Source organism: Giraffa tippelskirchi, chromosome 4 (assembly GCF_054371585.1).
Source record: "Giraffa tippelskirchi isolate mGirTip1 chromosome 4, T2T-mGirTip1v1.2.pri, whole genome shotgun sequence".
Taxonomy (NCBI): Eukaryota; Metazoa; Chordata; class Mammalia; order Artiodactyla; family Giraffidae; genus Giraffa; species Giraffa tippelskirchi.
Genome location: NC_137278.1, coordinates 96,027,911 through 96,048,616, shown reverse-complemented (window position 1 = coordinate 96,048,616; position 20,706 = coordinate 96,027,911).

Sequence of the window (20,706 nt, the reverse complement as noted above, 5' to 3'; positions counted from 1 at the left end):
TATCACATTCAAAGTGAGTGTACTCTGCAGGCTTGTGGATGCCAAGGGGGAGTGGAATGGGGGAGGGATGGATTGGAAGTTTGAGGTCAGCAGACACAAACTGCTATATATAGAATGGATAAACAACAAGGTCCTACTGTATAGCACAAGGAACTTTATTCAATACCCTATGATAAACCACAATGGAAAAAATTTTTTAGAAGAATGTATATACATGTATAACCGAATCACTTTGCTGTACAGCCAAAATAAACACAACACTGTAAATCAACTATGCTTCAGTTTAAAACAAAGTGAGGTTGTTCTTGACCACTGTTTAAAATTTCATCTCCATCCCTACCCCTAAAACCTCTACCTTCCTTACATTTTATGCATCAATTCTGTTATTGTCTTTCTCTCTGCAAGACCTTTTAAAAAGATTAGTTCACTTTTTTTTTTGTTAACCAAAGATATAAAAATATATACGCATATAAACATATACTTATATCGGACATGACTGAGCAACTAAGCACCGCACATACATAATATATATGTTATGTGCTGTTAGGATTTCAACATATGAATTTTGGGGTGACACAAGCATCAGTGCGTGCACATGCTAAGTTGCTTCAGTCATATCCGACTCTGCAATCCCATGGACTGTAGCCCGCCAGGCTCCTCTGTCCATGGAATTTCCCAGGCAAGAATACTGGAGTGGGCAGCCTATCCCTTCTCCAGCAGGTTTTTCCAATCCAGGAATCGAACCAGGGTTTCCTGCATTGCAGGTGGATTCTTTACCAACTAAGCTATCAGGTGAAGTCTTAACCACTAGACCAGGGAAGTCCCACCCTGATCTTCATTCTATCCACTCCACTGAACCCTCTAGTCAAGGTCTCTGCTGACGTCCTCCCATCAATCCTAGCTCTCAGTTCCCAGCTCTCATCTTATTCATCATGTCTTCCTTGAAACTCTTTCTTTACTTGGTTTCAAGGTCACCATCATCTCTCCTCTCCCCTCCTAACTCAAGGCGCCTCCTCAGACTCTTTGGCTAGTTCCTCTTCATCAATCCAACCTGGAGTGCCCAGAGCTCAGTTCTCAGATCTCTGCTTCTCTCTCTCCACATCCACTCCCTATGAGGTATCACTACTTCTAATTGCTCAGGACCATGGAATTCACACTTCTAGCCCAGGTCTCTCCCAGAAAAGACAGATTCATAGCCAACTGCCATTTGACATCTTTCCACATATTAAGCATCATCTCAAGTTCACTACATCCAAACAGAACCTTGGAGCAAACAGGAGGTTTTCCATTCTAAATGAGTGGTACTTTAAACCAAATGACCTTTGAGTCATCCTCGGCTTCCTTTTTCTCCTATGCACAGTCAATCCACCACCCAATTTTTCAGACTATGTCTAAAATTCCAACCTTTTTTTCCTACCATCTACACCATAACTTTACCAGAATATTTCAGTGGCCAAACTGACTCCCTCTGTTTCCTTTTTCTCCCCTTTACAATCTACTCTCTGTACAGTAACTTTTGTTATTGCTGTTCAGTTGCTCAGTCATGTCCAATTCTTTGTAACCCCATGGACTGCAGCACACCAGGCTTCCCTGTCCTACACTATTTCTTGGAGTTTGTTCAGACTCCCATCTATTGAGTCAATGATGCCATCCAACCATCTCATCTTCTGTCGTCTCCTTCTCCTCCTGTCCTCCATCTTTTCCAGCATCAGGGTCTTTTCCAATGAGTCAGCTTTTTGAACCAGGTGGCCAGAGTTTTGGAGCTTCAGCTTCAGTCCTTCCAATAAATATTCAGTGTTGATTTCCTTTAGGATTGACTGGTTTGATCTCTTTGCTGTCCAAGGAACTCTCAAGAGTCTTCTCCAGCACCACAGTTAGAAAGCATCAATTATTTGTCACTTAGCCTTCTTTAAGGTCCAACTCTCACATCTGTACATAACTACTAGAAAAACCATAATTTTGACTATATGTACCTTTATCAGCAAAGTGATGTCTCTGCTTTTTAATATGCTTTCTAGTTTTGTCACAGCTTTTCTTCCAAGTCACTCAGTCAGTTCAGTCACCCAATTGTGTCCTACTCTTTGCAACCCCATGAATCGCAGCACGCCAGGCCTCCCTGTCCATCACCAACTCCCGGAGTTTACCCAAACTCATGTCCATCGAGTCAGTGATGTCATCCAACCATCTCATCCTCTGTCGTCCCCTTCTCCTCCTGCCCCCAATCCTTTCCAGCATCAGGGTCTTTTCCAATGAGTCAACTCTTCGTATGAGGTGGCCAAAGTATTGGAGTTTCAGCTTCAACATCAGTCCTTCCAATGAACACCCAGGACTGATCTCCTTGCAGTCCAAGGGACTCTCAAGAGTCTTCTCCAACACCACAGTTCAAAAGCATCAATTCTTCAGGGCTCAGCTTTCTTCAAAGTCCAACTCTCACATTCATACATGACCATTGGAAAAACCATAGCCTTGACTAGACGGACCTTTGTTGGCAAAGTAATGTCTCTGATTTTTAATATGCTATCTAGGTTGGTCATAACTTTCCTTCCAAGGAGTAAGCATCTTTTAATTTCATGGCTACAATCACCATCTGCAGTGATTCTGGAGCCCAAAAAAATTAAGTCTGACACTGTTTCCACTGTTTCCCCACCCATTTCCCATGAAGTGATGGGACAAGATGCCATGATCTTAGTTTTCTGAATGTTGAGCTTTAAGCCAACTTTTTCACTCTCCTCTCTCACTTTCATCAAGAGGCTAATTAGTTCTTCTTCACTTTCTGCCATAAGGGTGGTGTCATCTGTATATCTGAGGTTATTGATATTTCTCCTGGCAATCTTGATTCCAGTTTGTGCTTCCTCCAGCCCAGCGTTTCTCATGATGTATTCTGCATATAAGTTAAATAAGGAGGGTGACAATATACAGCCTTGATGTACTCCTTTTCCTATTTGAAACTAGTCTGTTGTTCCATGTCCAGTTCTAACTGTTGCTTCCTGACCTGCAAACAGGTTTCTCAAGAGACAGGTCAGGTGGTCTGGTATTTCCATCTCTTTCAGAATTTTCCGCAGTTTATTGTGATCCACACAGTCAAAGGCTTTGGCATAGTCAATAAAGCAGAAATAGATATTTTTCTGGAACTCTCTTGCTTTTTCGATGATCCAGCGGATGTTGGTAATTTGATCTCTGGTCCCTCTGCCTTTTCTAAAACCAGCTTGAACATCTGGAAGTTCACGGTTCATGTATTGCTGAAGCCTGGCTTGGAGAATTTTGAGCATTACTTTACTAGCATGTGAGATGAGTGCAATTGTGCGGTAGTTTGAACATTCTTTGGCATTGTCTTCCTTTGGGATTGGAATGAAAACTGACCTTTTCCAGTCCCGTGGCCACTGCTGAGTTTTCCAAATTTGCTGGCATATTGAGTACAGCACTTTCACAGCATCATCTTTCAGGATTTGAAATAGCTCAACTGGAATTCCATCACCTCCACTAGCTTTGTTCGTAGTGATGCTTTCTAAGGCCCACTTGACATCACATTCCAGGATGTCTGGCTCTAGGTGAGTGATCACACCATTGTGATTATCTGGGTCGTGAAGATCTTTTTTGTACAGTTCTTCTGTGTATTCTTGCCACCTCTTCTTAATATCTTCTGCTTCTGTTAGGTCCATACCATTTCTGTCCTTTATTGAGCCCATCTTTGCATGAAATGTTCCCTTGGTATCTCTTATTTTCTTGAAGAAATCTCTAGTCTTTCCCATTCTGTTGATCCCTCTATTTCTTTGTATTGATCGCTGAGGAAGGCTTTCTTATCTCTCCTTGCTATTCTTTGGAACTCTGCATTCAAATGGGAATATCTTTCCTTTTCTCCTTTGCTTTTCGCTTCTCTTGTTTTCACAGCTATTTGTAAGGCCTCCTCAGACAGCCATTTTGCTTTTTTGCATTTCTTTTCCATGGGGATGGTCTTGATCCCTGTCTCCTGTACAATGTCATGAACCTCCGTTGATAGTTCATCAGGGGGCCTTTAAAAAATATCAAAGCCAATATCATCCCTATCATTCCACTTATATGCCCAAGTGTTTCCATCTTACTTACAGTATCATCTGGTTACTAGCAATCTCTATAGCCTCATATCCCCTCATTTCCTCCTAACTCACTGCACACCAGCCATGCTGGCCTCCTGTCCTTTCTCTAATATATGCCTCAGGTCCTTTGCACTTGCTCTAAACTCTGTCCAGAATAGTTTCTGCCAGATATCTGCCTGGCTTGCTCCCTACTTCTTCCTGGCCTTTTGTCAGTTAGACCTCTGAACACTCTCTGTCAAACAGCATAGACTCCACCAACCCACCCCTCTCTTCCCCTCACCCTTCCTAGCACTTCTGCCCTGCTGACATATAATACAGTTATTGCTTAGAGCTTGTCTCCTCTACCTACATGCATGCATGCTAAGTTGCTTCAGTCATGTCTTACTCTTTTTGACCCAGTGGACTGTAGCCTGCCAGGCTCCTCTCTCCATGGGGATTCTCCAGGCAAGAATACTGGAGTCGGTTGCCATTTTCTCCTCTAGGGGATCTTCCCAACCAGGGATCAAACCTGTGTCTCATATGTCTCCCACATTGGTAGGCAGGTTCTTTACCACTAGTGCCACCTGAGAAGTTCCCTTTGTAAGCAAATCCCTTTGACTGGTTCAGTGCTATACAAACAGTAAGTGACATATAGAACATATTTTTGCATCTTCTCTGTAATAAAAGAATTAATTTATAACAGTAGATTTCAGAAACAACATGCATCCAATAGCAGAAAAATGATTAAGTCAATTAGTTTCACTTTTCAATGGAATTTTATGTAGTCAATAAAATCAATGGAATCGTTCATAGATATTACTCAAAGGACACAAACAATTTTCAAAAAGGACTTCAAATTGTTAACAGACACACAGGGGGAAGTTTTACCCACCTCACAACCAAGAAAAAGCAATTTAAAACAATGATGGGATCCCATTTTCCTGTTATTAAATTAGCACATGTTTCTCTTTAAAAGTACATCACTGGGTTCTGGAAAGGCTTTCCAATGGTGAACTCTCTTCTAGGGGATGTAAATTTATACACCTTTGGAAAAAACTTTTGGACAAAAATGCATCATATTACATCAAGATGTTCATTCTTTTTCATCTGGTAATTCTGCTGGGAATATCACATAAGACCATAATAAATACCGTGGAGATGTATTTATATTTCCATGGTATTTACTATATATATATTTATATTATGGCACGTGTGCATGCTCAGTCACTAAGTAAGTCATGTCTGACTCTTTGTGACCCCATGGACTGTAGCCCACCAGGCTCCTCTATCCATGGGATTTCCCAGGCAAGAATACTGGAGTGGGTTGCCATTTCCTTCTCCAGGGGATCTTCCCAACCCAAGGATCAAACCTGTGTCTCCTGAGTCTTCTGCATTGGCATGTGGATTCTTTACCACTGACCCACCTGGGAAGCATATGTTGGTGTGTGTGTATATATATTTACTTACATACATATATATATCAGATAATCTACATGTCTCATGGTTAAGAAAATGATGATGTATCTGCCCCATTGAACATTATAAAGCCACTAAAATGATGTTCATTAATGGTTTTATTGACTTGGAGAAATGTTTATAACATAACATGATACTAATTAAAAAAAAAAAATCAGCACCCGGTTATCTATATAAAGAGTGTAGAATGTCCACAGAGTGCCTTTAGGAACCTGGAGAAATTTGACTTCTTCGCAGAATTACTGACTTGACATTTTCTATTTGTATTTCCAAAGGCTTAATTAAACTTCTCTTCAGTTATGCTTTGGCTGAGCTCTTTTTAGTTACAAATAAACAATAAAAATTTCACTCTGCCTTCCCTACTGCTAACCTCCATTAGTACTACACATAATTATTCAGGTTTATCATGATAGAAGTTTTGTGCTTAAATTTTAATCATAAAGAATTGTTAGCATTTTATTAAGTCATAACATTTCACATCTATTAATGAATATTAACATATCAGTTGGCCAGAAAGCTCATTCAGGTTTTTCCACAGGATGTTAAAGAAAAACCCACAAAAACTTTCTGCCCATCCCAATAGAAACTGATTTTTTCTTTTTTAACCACATTTGTTTTTCTCATCAAAACAAACAATAACAGGGAAATACTACCTATAGGAAGACTCTCACAAGTTCTCTCTTTTTGGAAAAGACTCACTGATCGCCATGATGTGTGGAGTGTTGGAATCAGTTGTACTTGGACAAGGAGAACTGACCAAGAGGGACTCTATCTAGTCTCATCACCTGCTACTCAGAACCCAGGAGGAGAGGAGGGGGACAGCAGAACTGCCAGTCAGCCGCATGGAATTCACCAAATAAATTTTAAATCCTGTTCTCTGTTGTACACCTGGGCTCCTGCACATACTGAGCTGGCCTACAGTTGATGCAAAGAAGTGAATGGGGACTTCCCTGGTTGTCCAGAGGCTAAGACTCTGCGCTCCCAATACAAGCGGCCCAGAGTCAATCCCTGGTCAGGGAACTAGATCCCACATGCTGCAACTAAGAGTCTGCACACTGCAATAAAGACCTAGAACAGCCAAGTTAACAAATTATCTTTTAGTGTTAAAAAAAAAAGAAGTGAATGCCTTTATAAGTTGAAACTTTTGAAATAGCTATAGATTCAGAAAAACACAGAGACACACCTTCACCCAGGATCCCTTAGCCTTAACATTTTGCAATACTATAGTACAATCCCACACAAATCCCACACAATCCCATACAAAACCAGCATATCAAACATGGTTGATACAATCCACTGATCTTATTCAGATCACCCCAGTTTTACTTGCACTCGTGTGTGTGTGTGTGTGTGTGTGTGTTGAGTCCTACACAATTTCATCACAGGTGCAGTTTCATGCTTTCAACACAGCAGTCAAGATACAGAACGGCTCCCTCACTACAAGGATCCCTCTGTTGACCTTTTACAGACACCCACTTCCTTCCTCTGACCCTGGTCTTATTCCTAACCTCTAGCAACAACTAATCTGTTTTCCATTTCTACATTTTTTCATGTCAACAAAAATTATATACATGGAATTATATAGTGTGTAAGCTTTGGGGATTGGCTTTTTTTTTCACTCAGCATAATTCCTTCTAGACCCATCCAAGGGATTCTTCCCAGTAGCTACAAGTGTCAATTCGGGTTCCTATTTACTGCTGAGTAGTATACCATGGCCTGGGTGCACCACATTTGTTTAACCATTGAAGGCTTTTAGAGTGTTTCCAGCTCTTGGCTATCACAAATAAAGCTTCTACAAGCATCCATGTAGTTTTTTTCTACGAACTTAAGTTTTCATTTCTCTGGGATAAATGCCCAAGAGCACAATGGTAAAGAATCTGCCTGCCAATGCAGGAGATGCAAGAGACGCAAGTTCGATCCCTGGGTCAGGAAGATCTCCTGGAGGAGGAAATGGAAACCCGCTCCAGTATTCTTGCCTGGAGAATACCATGGACAGAGAAGCCTGACGGGCTACAATCCATGGGGTCACAAGGAGTCAGACACGACTGAGCGACGAAGCACACATGACAATTCCATTTAGTGTTATAAGAAACTGCCAAACTATGTTCCAGAATGGCTGGACTATTTCACATTCTCACACTAGCAACGTGTGAGTGATCCAGTTTCTCCACATTCATACCAGCATTGGGTAGTGTCATTATGTTCTAATTGTAGCTATTCTGATCAGTTTATAATCATTTCATTTGCATTTTCCTGAAAGTCAATGATGTTAAACATCTTTTCATGTGGGTTTTTTTTTTTTTGCCATTTATCTACCTTTTGGGGAATGTCTGTTCGTGTTTTTTACCCATTTTATGATTAAACTGTTGCTGTTGTATTACTATTGAGGTTTTTTTTAAAAAAAAAAAAAAGAGTAGCTTTTCAGAACAGTTTCAAGTTCACAGCAAATTTGAGCAGAAAGTACGTGTACCCATATATGCACAGCCTCCCCTACTATCAACATTCCCCACCTGAAAGTGAAAGTGTTAGTCACTGTCATGTCCAATTCTTTGCGACCCCACGGATTGTAGCCCGCTAGGATTCCCTGTCCCTGGAATTCTCCAGGCAAGAATACCGGAGTCGGTTGCCCTTTCCTTCTCCAGGGGATCTTCCCAACCCAGGGATCAAACTCGCATCTCCTGCATTGCAGGCAGATTCTTTACCGTCTGAGCCACCAAGTTTCTACATGTACCCCCAACTTGAGTGGCACATTATTATAACCCATGAATACACATTAACACATCATCAGCCAAAGTTCTGGGTTTATTTTAGGGTTCACTCTCAGTGTTGTACGTTTTATGGGTTTGGGCAAATGCATAATGACATGTATCTACCACTGTAGTTTCATCCAAAATAATTTCACTGCCCTAAAAATTCTTGTGTCCTGCTTATTCATCATTCCCTCCTCCTCAACCCCTGGCAACCACTGATCTTTTACTGTCTCCAGTTTTACCTTTTCCAGTATGTCATGTAATTGGAATCATACATGGAGCCTTTTCAGATTGACTTCTTTCACTTAGTAATATGCAATAAGGATCTTCCATGTCTTTCTACGACTTGATAGCTCATTTCTTTTTAGCACTGAATAATGTTGCATTGTCTGGCTATATCAGAATTTATTTATCCATTCACTTATTGAAGTATATCTTGGTTGTTGCCAAGCTTGGGTGATTATGAATAAATCTGCTATAAACATCCATGTGCTGATTTTTATAAGGACATAAGTTTCCAATTCACTTGGATACGTCCCAAGGAGCAAAACTGCTGGAATGTAGAGTAAGTTTGGTTTTTTTAAACGGTCTTCCATGTTGGCCATACCATTTGCATTCCCACCAACATTGAATAAATTCTTTCATTCCACCTTTTCACGAGCATCTGCTGTTGACAATGATTTGGATTTTGGCCACTTTAATAGGTATGTAGTTGTATCTCATTGTTGTTTTAATTTGCAAATCCTGAATGACATATAATGGGGATTATCTCTTAATATGCATTTGTGCTATCTGTATATGTTCTTTGGTGAGATGTCTGTTCAGGTCTTTGCCCAATTTTTATTCAGGTTGTTTGCTTTCCTATCATTGAGTTTTAAGAGTTACTTGTATATTTTAACTAACAGTCCTTTCTCAGATGTGACTTTTGCAAGAACACTTTGTCAGGCCCTAGGCCCCAAATATTTTTGCTTTAATGTAAGAGGTAACTAAAGAGAGCTCTGAAAAATAGAGGAAAATAGAGAGACTGAAAAGTGGAAGAACAAGGCAACTTGGCTGTGTTTTCCTTTTTTCAACCCCCGACCCATGAGTTGAAAGTGACACAGCCTTCTTATTTTGCAACTCCCAATTCTGCAATAGAAAATGACCAAGGTAACATTCCTCCCCTGGACAGAGCAGGAATCCTGCCCCCTAAATACCAGAAGGGATGGATCAGGAACCCTGCCTACAAAATAAGGCAAGGGAAAGTGTTCTCCTTTCCTTCCGGCTTGAGACTCTCCTCCATCTAGAGATACCAAGGAGCCAGAAAGTCCTGGCAAGGGGGCTCTTGCATAGGAAGTTCTGAGCCAAGGAAGCATCTCTGTCTCCTGATAAAGACTCCAACCCAGAGACACCAGATGCAGGGCAGCATCAGTAAGAGGGAATCTGCCACAATAAGCACCCATCCCAGGAAGTGCTCTCTGCCCTCAAAGGCAGGGAGGAGCTTGCCCAGGAATCACTCTTTATTTCCAGGACCTGCAGTGTCCCATCCCTTGTTTACAGGCACCAGTTGAGAAATTCCCTCCACCCCCTGTGGCAGCACAAGGAAAAACCAGCAGAAACCTCAGCACCAGATAAATCAAACAAATCAAAATAGCATCAGGAAGGCTGTGAAATTTAATTGTTTCTGCAACCTTAGCTCACGAAATTATTCTGGATGCTAAACCTAAAAAGACAGTCACCTAACATTATAGCTAAAACATCCAGTTGCGGTTTAGTTGCTAAGTCATGTTCAACTCATGTGACCCCATGGACAGTAGCCTGCCAGATTCCTCTGTCCATGGGATTCTCCAGGCAAGAATGCTGGAGTGGGTTACCATTCCCTTCTCCACTAAAATGTCCAGGATACAATAAAAAAGAAAAATCACCAGTCATACCAAGAACCAGAAAAACCACAACTCAAGTGCAAAAAGACAATCCACTGAGGCCAACACTAAGAGGAATCAGACATGTGGGATTGTTTGACAAGAATCGTAAAGCAGTCATTATAGAAATGTTTCAACAATCAATTACAATTCTGTTGACACAAATGAAAAAAATTTAAATCCCAGTAAGAAACGCAAGTTACTTAAAAAAAAAAAGAACCAATGGGGGACGTATCTGGTGGTCTAGTGGGTAAGATTTTGCACTCCTAATGCAAGGGGCCCAAGTTTGACCCCTGGTCATGGAACTAGATACCACATGCCACAACTAAGATTCAGAACAGCCAAAATAAATAAATAAGAATCAGTGGGAAGTTGAAGAACTCAAAAACCCAATAACTGGAATTTTTAAGTATTGAATAGGCTCAATAGTAGAGTGGAGATGTGAGATGATAGAATTTGTAAACTTGAGGAAATAATAGTAGATTTTACACAGTCTGAACAGGAGAAAGAAAAGAAACTGAAATAAAACAAAAGAAAACAAACAAACAAAAACAAGTTCAAGGATCTGTGTGGCAATAATAGAAGATCCAACATTTGTCACATCAAAGTTCCAGAGGAGAAAGAAAGAGACCGTGGCGGAAAGAGGATTCAAAGAAATAATACCTGAAAACTTCTCAAATGTGGCAAAGGACATCAGCCTACAAATTCAAGAAGCTGAGTGAATCCCAAACGTGATAAATCCAAAGAAACCCATGCCAAGACATATCACAATTAAACTTCTGAAAAATAAAAAAAAAAAAAGAACAAAATCTCGAAAGCAGCCAGAGGAAAATGACACTTTGCCAAGAGAAGGACAACAAGGTGTATGAGAGCAGGTTTCGCATCACCTGAAAACCATGGATACCAGAAGGCAGTGGAATATTTTTTAAGAACTGAAGGAAAAAGACTGCTAATGCACAATTTCTATATTTGGCAAAACTATCCTTCAGGATAAAGAGGAAATAAAAATATTGTCAGTCAGAAAACACAAAGTTTGCAGTTAGCAAACCTACCATTAATGAATGGCTAAAACAATTTCTACACAGAGAAAAGTAATAATAAAAGAAAGAATTTTAGAACACCAGGAAGGAAGAAGATAACAATGGAAAGAGAACATTTATGGATATATACAATAGGTTATCCTTTTACTCCTAGGTTTCATAAATCATATTTCACTATGGAAACAAAAATAACACTATCTGATACTTAAGTCAGGGTAGGGGAGATGAAGGCACTTCAGTGGAGGTAAGATTTCCAAGCTCCACTTGAAGTGGTAAAATGCTAGTAATAGTAGATTGTCATAAGTCACATTGTTTATTGTAACAGAGTAATCACTAAGAAGCCTTTTCAAAAGGATGCACTCAAGAACACTATAAGCAAAGAAAAATGTAATTCTAAAATTTGTGCAAAGCATCTATAGGGAGACAAGGAAGAAGAAACAGACAAATGAGAAACAGAGGAAAGAAACAAACGACAGATTTAGTTCTAACATGTCAATGTTTAAATATAGATAGTCTAAACATATTAAATTTAAAAGCTTTTGGAAACCATCAACAAAATAAAAAACAACCTACTGAATGGGAGAAAATACTTGTACATGATATGATCAATAGGGGGTTAATATCCCAAATATATAAATAGCTTATATCTCAATATAAAAAAAATTTAATGGGCAGAAGAGCTGAACAGTCTTTTTTCCAAATACGACATCCAGATGGCCAATAGGCATGTGAAAAGATGCTCAACACTGCTAATCATCAGAGAAATGGAAATCAAAACCACAGTGAGATATCACCTCACACCTGTCAGAATGGCTGTCATCAAAAAGTCTGCAAATAACCAATGTTGGTGAGGATATGGAGAAAAGGGAACCCTTGTATATCATCAATATGAATGGAAATTGGTGTAGCCACTATGGAAAATAGTATTAAGTTTCCTCAGAAGACTAAGAATTAAACTATATATGATCTGGCAATTCCACCCCTGGTATACATCTGACAAAAATGAAAACTAATTTGAAAAGATGCATGCACCCCAGTGTTTGTAGCAGCACTATTTATTTTACAATAGCCAAGACATGGAAGCAGCCTAAGTGTCCATCAACAGATGAATGGATTAAGAAGATGTGTTATACACACACACACATACTCTCATGAAAAAGTACTGAATTCTGACATTTGAAACACCATGGATGGACCTAGTACAGGGTATTATGCTAAGTGAAACAAGTCAGAGAAAGACAACTGCTATACGTGTTCATTTGTATGTGACGTCTACCCACCCACCTAGCACTTGTATATGAAATGAGACCTACAGATTTTGGGCCATAAAACAAATCTCAAAAGATGTAAAAGCACTGAAAAAATGCAGATCATGTTCTGTGTCATAATGGAATCAACTAGATTAGACCTCAATAAGATAAAGAACACATGAAAATCTCTTAAATCCTTGGAAATTAAACAATATACTTCTAAAAAAAGTCTGGCTTCCCTGGTGGTCCAAGGGTTAAGAATCCGCCTTGCAGTGCAACGGACACCCATTTGATCCCTGGTGTGGGACAATCCCATACGCTGCTGGGCAACTAAGCCCAGGGGCCACAGCTACTGAGCCTGTGCACTGGAGCTCCTGCTCCGCAGCAAGAGAAGCCACCACGGGGAGAAGCCCATGCTCCTCACTAGAGAGCAGCCCCACTCTCTGTAACTAGAGAAAGCCCGCACACAGAAACACAGACCCAGCATAGCCAAAAAGAAATAAATCAACAAATCCTTATTTTAAAAATCTATTGGCCAAAAAGGGAGTTTCAAACGGAAATTTTAAATGTACACAGAACTGCATGGAAATGTTCACCAACTATTAAAAGTTTGAAAGGTTTATAAAAGAAAGAATTTAGCTTTCTTTTTTTAAGTCACTCATCAGGCTCTTTCCTCCCCTGGCTGAGTTATTCCAGTGTATCGAACCATTCCATTTTCTGACTCTTCAATGAATTTTCAGTCCTTTGCAACACAATCTCTCCTCACTGATCACAGCTCTCTCCAAGTTTTCATTCATACTATATAGTCCACAATATTCTTCTGCAGGTAGGAAAATTTAAGGGAAGGAATTTTTCCTCTCATAGACGCTGTCACAGAGCAAATGTGTTCAAAAGTGTTAATAAAGTCTTGATTTTAGGAATGGCTCCTAAAGAGAGCTGGAAAGGCTCTAATGGGGTATAAAATCTGGCAATTAAATCCTGAAAGAATGCCTGAAAACCTCTAATGAGCTTTGCATGTTTCCTCTTTTTTTAAAAGTGGGGTTGAACGAGTTACGTTATTCACACTTGGAAGTGTGAAGCTTAGCAAAAGCAGGCTTAATGACGTTTGGGCCAAGTGCTATGAGAGCAACATGGTACTCAAACACTAATCTTCAGAAATTATAAAGAAATATACGCAGTGCTACAAATGGAAGCATTTTTCTTCTTTTAAAAAAATCAGATTTAAGTACACGAGTAGACATAGTTTTGCCTTCCATCAGGCAGGGACCCTGGCGAGGGTGGTGACAAGTTAATTTCAGGAGTATGTGTCTGAGAGGAGAAACATAGCACTTGCTTTATGACAAGTTTCACTTGGGGGCAGAGGTCTAGGCTGGCTTTGGGGGTGGTCTCAGGGCCACCTGGACAAGTCAGGTCTCTGGCTAGTTCTGGAACTGGCTCATTTCCAGGCCTCATTAGGCAAGGTTAAATTGAAGCTGGGGATGGGGGGTTGGGAGACAGGTCAAACTACATGGGGAATCTGGACAGTACACACTGGAGCCCTTCAGATTCAGGACAGCACCAAACTCATCCACACTCATCATGGGTAAGACTTGTTGGAATTGGGTGGGTATTGAATGAGGATAAGACCCTCAAGAATTTTACAATCTCCATGGCCATGCCTTTGTTCCCAAAAGTTGACTTTCAGTGGAACATCACACTCTGAAAGCTGGTCAAGAAGGCTGCTTGATTGGCTGGAGAAAAGCCACTTTCCTATGAAACACACCCACCCTCAGGTGCTCGCATCCCCTTTGCCATCATCTGTTCTATCAAGGCAGCAGGAAAGTATCTCGGTGATGAGATCTGATGACAGTGCACCAACTCCTGGCTGAGCTAATGGAAGCCTGTGCTGGTGAGTGCGTGTTGCATGTTAGGTCGCTTCAGTCATGTCCGACTCTGTGCGACCCTATGGACCGTAGGTCCGCCAGGCTCCTCCGCCCATGGGATTCTCCAGGCAAAAACACTGGAGTGGGCTGCTGTGCCCTCCTCCAGCGGATCTTCCCGACCCAGGGATGGCAACCGCGTCTCTTATATCTCCCGCATTGGCAGGCGGGTTCTTTACCACCAGTGCCACCTGGGAAGCCCATGTACCTCTGGTCTAAAAGTCACAATCTCTGCTCTGAACTTAGGGCATGTATTTGAAGTGGGTTTGTAGGCTCTGCTGAGGCTGCCACTAAAATTCATGGGCATTTCCCAATTAAATAAATGTGAAGGGATGAGAAAAGAGTCAAGGAGCAGACTGGCCAGCAGGAGGAAACAGCCCAAGCCTGGGAAACCACTGGCTCAACTTTTTTCAGGAGATAATCAAAACATGTACACTAAACTACAGTGACCTATTGTTCCAGCGATCAGATTGGTGAAGCCAAAAATGGGCCATTAGAATCAGCATTGGTGAGGGCATAAGAAATAAATGGATGCTGGGGTCCATGGCTGATGAGAGTATAAATCAGTACACTTTTTGTTGTTTTTGTTCAGTCACTCAGCTGTGTTCGACTCTTTGTGGCCCACTGCAGCATGCCAGGCTTCCCTGTCCACGCTATCTCCCAGAGCTTGCTCAAACTCATGTCCATTGAGTCAGTGATGCCATCCACCCATCTCATCTTCTGCCATCCCCTTCTCCTCCTGCCTTCAATCTTTCCCAGTACATCAGGGTCTTTTCCACTGAGTTGGCTCTTCGTATCAGGTGGCCAAAGTATTGGAGCTTCAGCCTCATCATCAGCCCTTCCAATGAATATTCAGGATTGATTTCCTTTAGAATTGACTGGCTTGATCTCCTTGCTGTTCAAGGGACTCTCAAGAGTCCTCCAACACCACAGTTCAAAAGGATCAATTCTTTGGTGCTCAGCCTTCTTTATGGTCCAACTCTCACATCCATACATAACTACTGGAAATACTATAGTTTTGACTAGACAGACCTTCATTGGCAAAGTAATGTCTCTGCTTTTTAATATGCTGTCTAGGTTTCCCATAGCTTTTCTCCCAAGGAGCAAGCTTTTAAAAACATATACACTTTTTAAAATAGATGCATTTATTTATTTGACTGCACTGGGTCTTGGTCACGGCATGCAGGTCCCTTAGTTGTGGCATGCAAACTTTTAGTTGTGGCATGCAGGATCTAGTTTTCTGACCAAGGATTGAACCCAGGCTCCCTGCCTTGGAAACACAGAGTCTCGGCCACTGTACCACCAGGGAAGTCACAGTACACATTTTTGACTTGCAATATCTACTGAAATGTTTCAAGGTCATACCTCTTGACCTGGTATTTCTATTTAAACCTCCAAAACCATTCTATAAGTGCTCCGAGACTCAGGAATGTTCCTTGTGGCTTTGCTTAAAAACTTGAAAGTATTAAAAACATACAAGTAACCCAAGTGAACTCTAAAGAAGATTAAATAAATGTTGGCACCTTCACACAGTAGAATACTGTACATGTCTTAAGAATGAATTAGACCTCTTTATACTGATGTGGAAAGTGAAAAATGCAAGCTCAGAGCAGCTTGGCTCATATGAGTCCACATCCAAAATAATCAATGGCAACAGTAATAGAGTTAATATCAGTGTGAAAAAAAAAAGAAGGTAGGAATTAATTACCAATTTTTGGCAGCCTGTCTCTAGAAGGGAAATAATGCACATTCCTGGAAACTTTGGAATTTTAAGTAACCTAGAATCATTTAATCAGCAAAAAAGAAAAACAACAAGATCCTACTGTATAGCACAGGTAACTCTATTCAGTATTCTGTGATAAACCATAATGCAAAAGAATATGAAAAAGAATATACATATGTACAATTGAGTCACTTTGTTGTACAGCAGAAATTAACACAACATTGTAAATCAACTGCATGTCAATAAATTTTTTGAAAAAATGAAAAGAAAAAAAGATAGGACAGTATTGCAGTATAGTTCTGAAACACATCTCAAGCCAGTGAATATTAGCAGGAGTTATTCGTGATAGTCTTAAACACATGAACATATGAAGTGATACTTCACAGAGGACACGGATCTCCAGTGTGAATAAACAAGGGGAGGTACAGCCAAAGCCATGTTGCAGGTTCATGTAGACTCCATATCACATCAAAGATTGCAACTGGGGGACTTCCCTGGTGGTCCAGTGGTGAAGAATCCGCCTGCCAATGCAGGTGACACAGGTTCTACCCCTGGCCTGGGAGGATCCCAAATGCCATGGGGCAAATAAGCCCATGCGCCACAACTACTGAAGCCCGACCTCTAGAGTCCACGCTCCACAAGAGAAGCCACTGCAGAGAGAAGCCAGCACACCCCGACAAAGACTACCTCTGCCTGCCACACTAGAGAAAGCCCGGGCATAGCAGCAAAGACCCAGTGCAGCCAAAAGCAAATAAAATCTTTAAAAAGGGCAGTTGGAAGCATATACACTACCATATGTAAAGTAGATAGCCAATGGAAATTTCCTGTATGACTCAGGGATCTCAAACGGGGACTCTGTGACAACCTAGAGGGGAGAAATGGGGTGGAAGGTGGGAGGGAGGTTCAAGAAGGTGGGGACATATGCATACCTATGGCTGATTCATGTTGATGTATGGCAGAAACCAAAACAATATTGTAAAGCAACTATCCTTCAATTAAAAATAAAATTTTTAAAAATAGTGCAGTTGGTTGTGGGTTTTGAGTGAGCAGGTTTTAAGTCTCTTGAAGCCTCAGTTGGGAAAGAAGTCCTTTTTAAGGTCTGGTTGAGAAGAGCTCAGTAGGTGAGTATGGAAGTGCAGGTGGGTAATTTCTGCTGGTCATGGCACATGTGCTGGCACCAGGGCAGTGCAAGCTGGCTGACCACCACTGATCTGGCTAAACACAGACCCTTCTGGAATAACCTCAGTGGACTTTCCCACTCCAATACTTTCTATCTTTTATCCGAAGCCTCCGCTTCCCCAAGTTACTCAACTGAAGAAAATCAGAAAGAGAGAGGCAGACAGAGAGAAATGCATTAGGAAGAAGAAAAAATGAGTGGTGATGGGGACTGCCTGGAGGGAGGGCCATTGCAGATGAGCTACTGGAGGTGCAAATCACACTCACAAACGTGTGCAAAACCAACCAGGACCTCAAGAGGCAATGACAGACCCCCCCAGTCCCAGAGCCTGCCTTTCGCCGCCCCCAGGGAGCCTGCTCCACAACGTGGCCATTGATCCAGCCCTGTGCACGTGGCCCTGGCCAGCCTCATTTCCCCTTCCTACCCACAGCCTCCCCACTGCTCAGGAAGCTGTGAGGTCCCTGCTGTGCATGCAGAACTCAGCAGCAGCTCAGGAGCCTGGGGAATAAAGAGGTGGGGGCAGGTGGGGGACAGTTCCAGGCCGATTCTCACCCTGACAGCAGCTTGTGTGGCAAAGACAAGCCATCAAGTGAACTTGGGACAGTCTTGTAGGGCTTATGCCTTTACTGCCAGCCAGGGTTGGACTAGGGAGAAAGATGAAGCCACCAACAATACTGGAGCTATTACAATGCATTTTGTGGGCCCCTTGGGCCAGCCTAGGCTCCCCAGGTGGCCTCAGTGGTAAAGAATCTGCCTGCCATTGCAGGAGACGCAGAAGACTTAGCTTTGATCCCTGGGTCAGAAAGATCCCCTGGAGGAGGAAATGGCAACCCACTCCAGTAGTCTTGCCTGGAGAATCCCATGGCAGAGGAGCCTGGTGGGCTACAGTCCACAGAGTCACAAAGAGTCAGACAGAGCTGAGCACAGCATGCACACACTGATCAGAACCTGGCAGTAATGATTTGCAGTGTACAGGTGGAGGGCCATGGTGCTAGAGAGTTAACTGAAGTCTGACCATGATTGAAATCTCTCCTGGGCATGACCACAAACAGGTAAGATTCCTGGAAACCAAGAAATCTCCAAGATGCAATGAAACAAATCTCTAAGGATGTTTTAGTCACCCATGGGGACAGGCATGGGAAGACTTCAGACCAGGAAAAAACACATCTCTGTAGTTTAAGACACCTAGTTTGTGGACTTTGTGCTGGTTGCCTTCGAAAACAAATACAACAGCTCATTTTCAACATCCTGCTAAGAGAAACCTAGACGGTCTACAACAGTTCCCAGTGTAAGGCTACACATTAAAATACAGCAAAGCTGAAATTACATGCTTTTAGCCTAAGAGAAGGCAATGGCACCCTACTCCAGTACTCTTGCCTGGAAAATCCCATGGATAGAGGAGCCTGGTAGGCTGCAGTCCATGGGGTCGCTAAGAGTCGGACACGACTGAGTGACTTCACTTTCACTTTTCACTTTCATGCATTGGAGAAGGAAATGGCAACCCACTCCAGTGTTCTTGCCTGGAGAATCCCAGGGACGGCGGAGCCTGGTGGGCTGCCGTCTATGAGGTCGCACAGAGTCAGACACGACTGAGGTGACTTAGCAGTAGCAGCAGCCTAAACTGGGGCTTCCCCAGTGTGCAGCTAGAAAAGAACCTGCCTGTCAATGCAGGAGACGCAAGAGACAAGGTTTGATTCCTGGGTTGGAAAGATTCCCTGGAGAAGGAAAGGGAACCCACTCTAGTACTCTTGCCTGGAGAATCCCATGGACAGAGGAGCCTGGCGGGCTACAGTCCATGGGGTCACAAAGAGCTGGACATGACTGAGCACACACACAGCCTAAAATAGGATCACGGGCTTTCCGTGAGATTTCCCGCACATCTCAGGAAACTATCCAAGAACCATCTACTTATCAAGGGCAGTGTCACCTGCAAGGGATATTTGTGTCTTAACTGACATATTGTAAATACACACAAAAAACCAGAGAGCTGATACCCTAAGCATAAAGTCCTAAATATTAGAAGAGAATTAGATTAAGTGCATGTTGATTCCATTTAACCCACTTAACTGTGTTTTAGTCCTCCATATAATTGTTGACTGGAAATCTATGCATGTGAAAAAGCATCTAGGTTTTCACTTACTATCCTTACATGTTTATAACACACAGAAGAAAAACATCCATACAATATGGGCTCCAAAACAAATGGAATCAAACCAAGATGTTCTTTGTTTGAGGGACGTTTTCTGAATTAGGGCCACAAAAACATTCAAAATAGGATTTACCTTGATGACTTTGTAAAGCCTTGCACTGTAATTTTATCTACAGACGTTTCTGGCTTTTCTGTCATCTGATATGCATTTTGCTGGGTGAAAACATAAACATGAATTCCATTTGGGATTGTTTTTTTCCTCATCACTGGTAACTGCCACAACACACCCACAGTCAGGACATGAGCTCCCCAAAAGTGGAGCTGGGGTTCAGTTTGCCTTAGGCAGCACAAGCAGGGCACAGCATCATCCTGCATGGACACTGCATAGTTCACTCATTCATTCAACAAACACACCCTTCCCCTGCTACTGTGCCCAGCATCCTACATGATGATGAGGAACTCCACAGGATAAAACAACCCATCCTAGAAGGAAACTTGTTGTTCAGTTGCTCAGTCATGTCTGACTCTTTTGTGACCCCATGGACTGTACCCCACCAGGCTCCTCTGTGCCTGGGATTTCCCAAGCAAGAGTCCTGGAACAGGCTACCCTTTCCTCCCGTAGGGGGTCTTCCTGAACCAGGGATGGAACTCACGTCTTCAAGCCCAGAAGGAAAGTAGTATAGAAGTATTTTTTCTATCTACATTAATGTAGTCTATACACATGTATATTCACCACCTTGTTTAAAATTATTTTTGGCAAACCCCACAGGCCAGTTTTCTATTTGTTCTCTGAGGGCCCTAGAAGGTCTGCACTGGCAGCAACAGGACACAATCAGGTCTCGTGGGGGCTCCTTCCTAAGGATCCTAGCCCAGGACAGGGAGGAGAGGGTGATACAGAATGTCGTTTCTAGTTTACTGCTTTTGACTGAAATAATAACATTCACTCTGACATAATGACTGCACCAATTAGGCTTAAGCGAAGAAAAAACTCTGATGGAATAAATTTAGTTGTGGGAATGGAAACCTCTCTAGCAGTCCCTGCAGTAATTTTTCTGCATTCTCCCAGGGGCTGGTGACAGGCGTGGTGCAGGCTGGACATCCACAGGGAGGCTAAGCTTCCGAGTTGGGGGTGGGGGGTCCTTGTGACTAGCTGCTTGCTGGGCATTGCACCGCCTCTCCTGCCTTGCACCCCCAGCACAATCTAGTCAGGGCAGGGGTGCAGAGGAAACAGGGAGAGCTGGTCAGCAGGAAGGGCCTAAACAATACTTG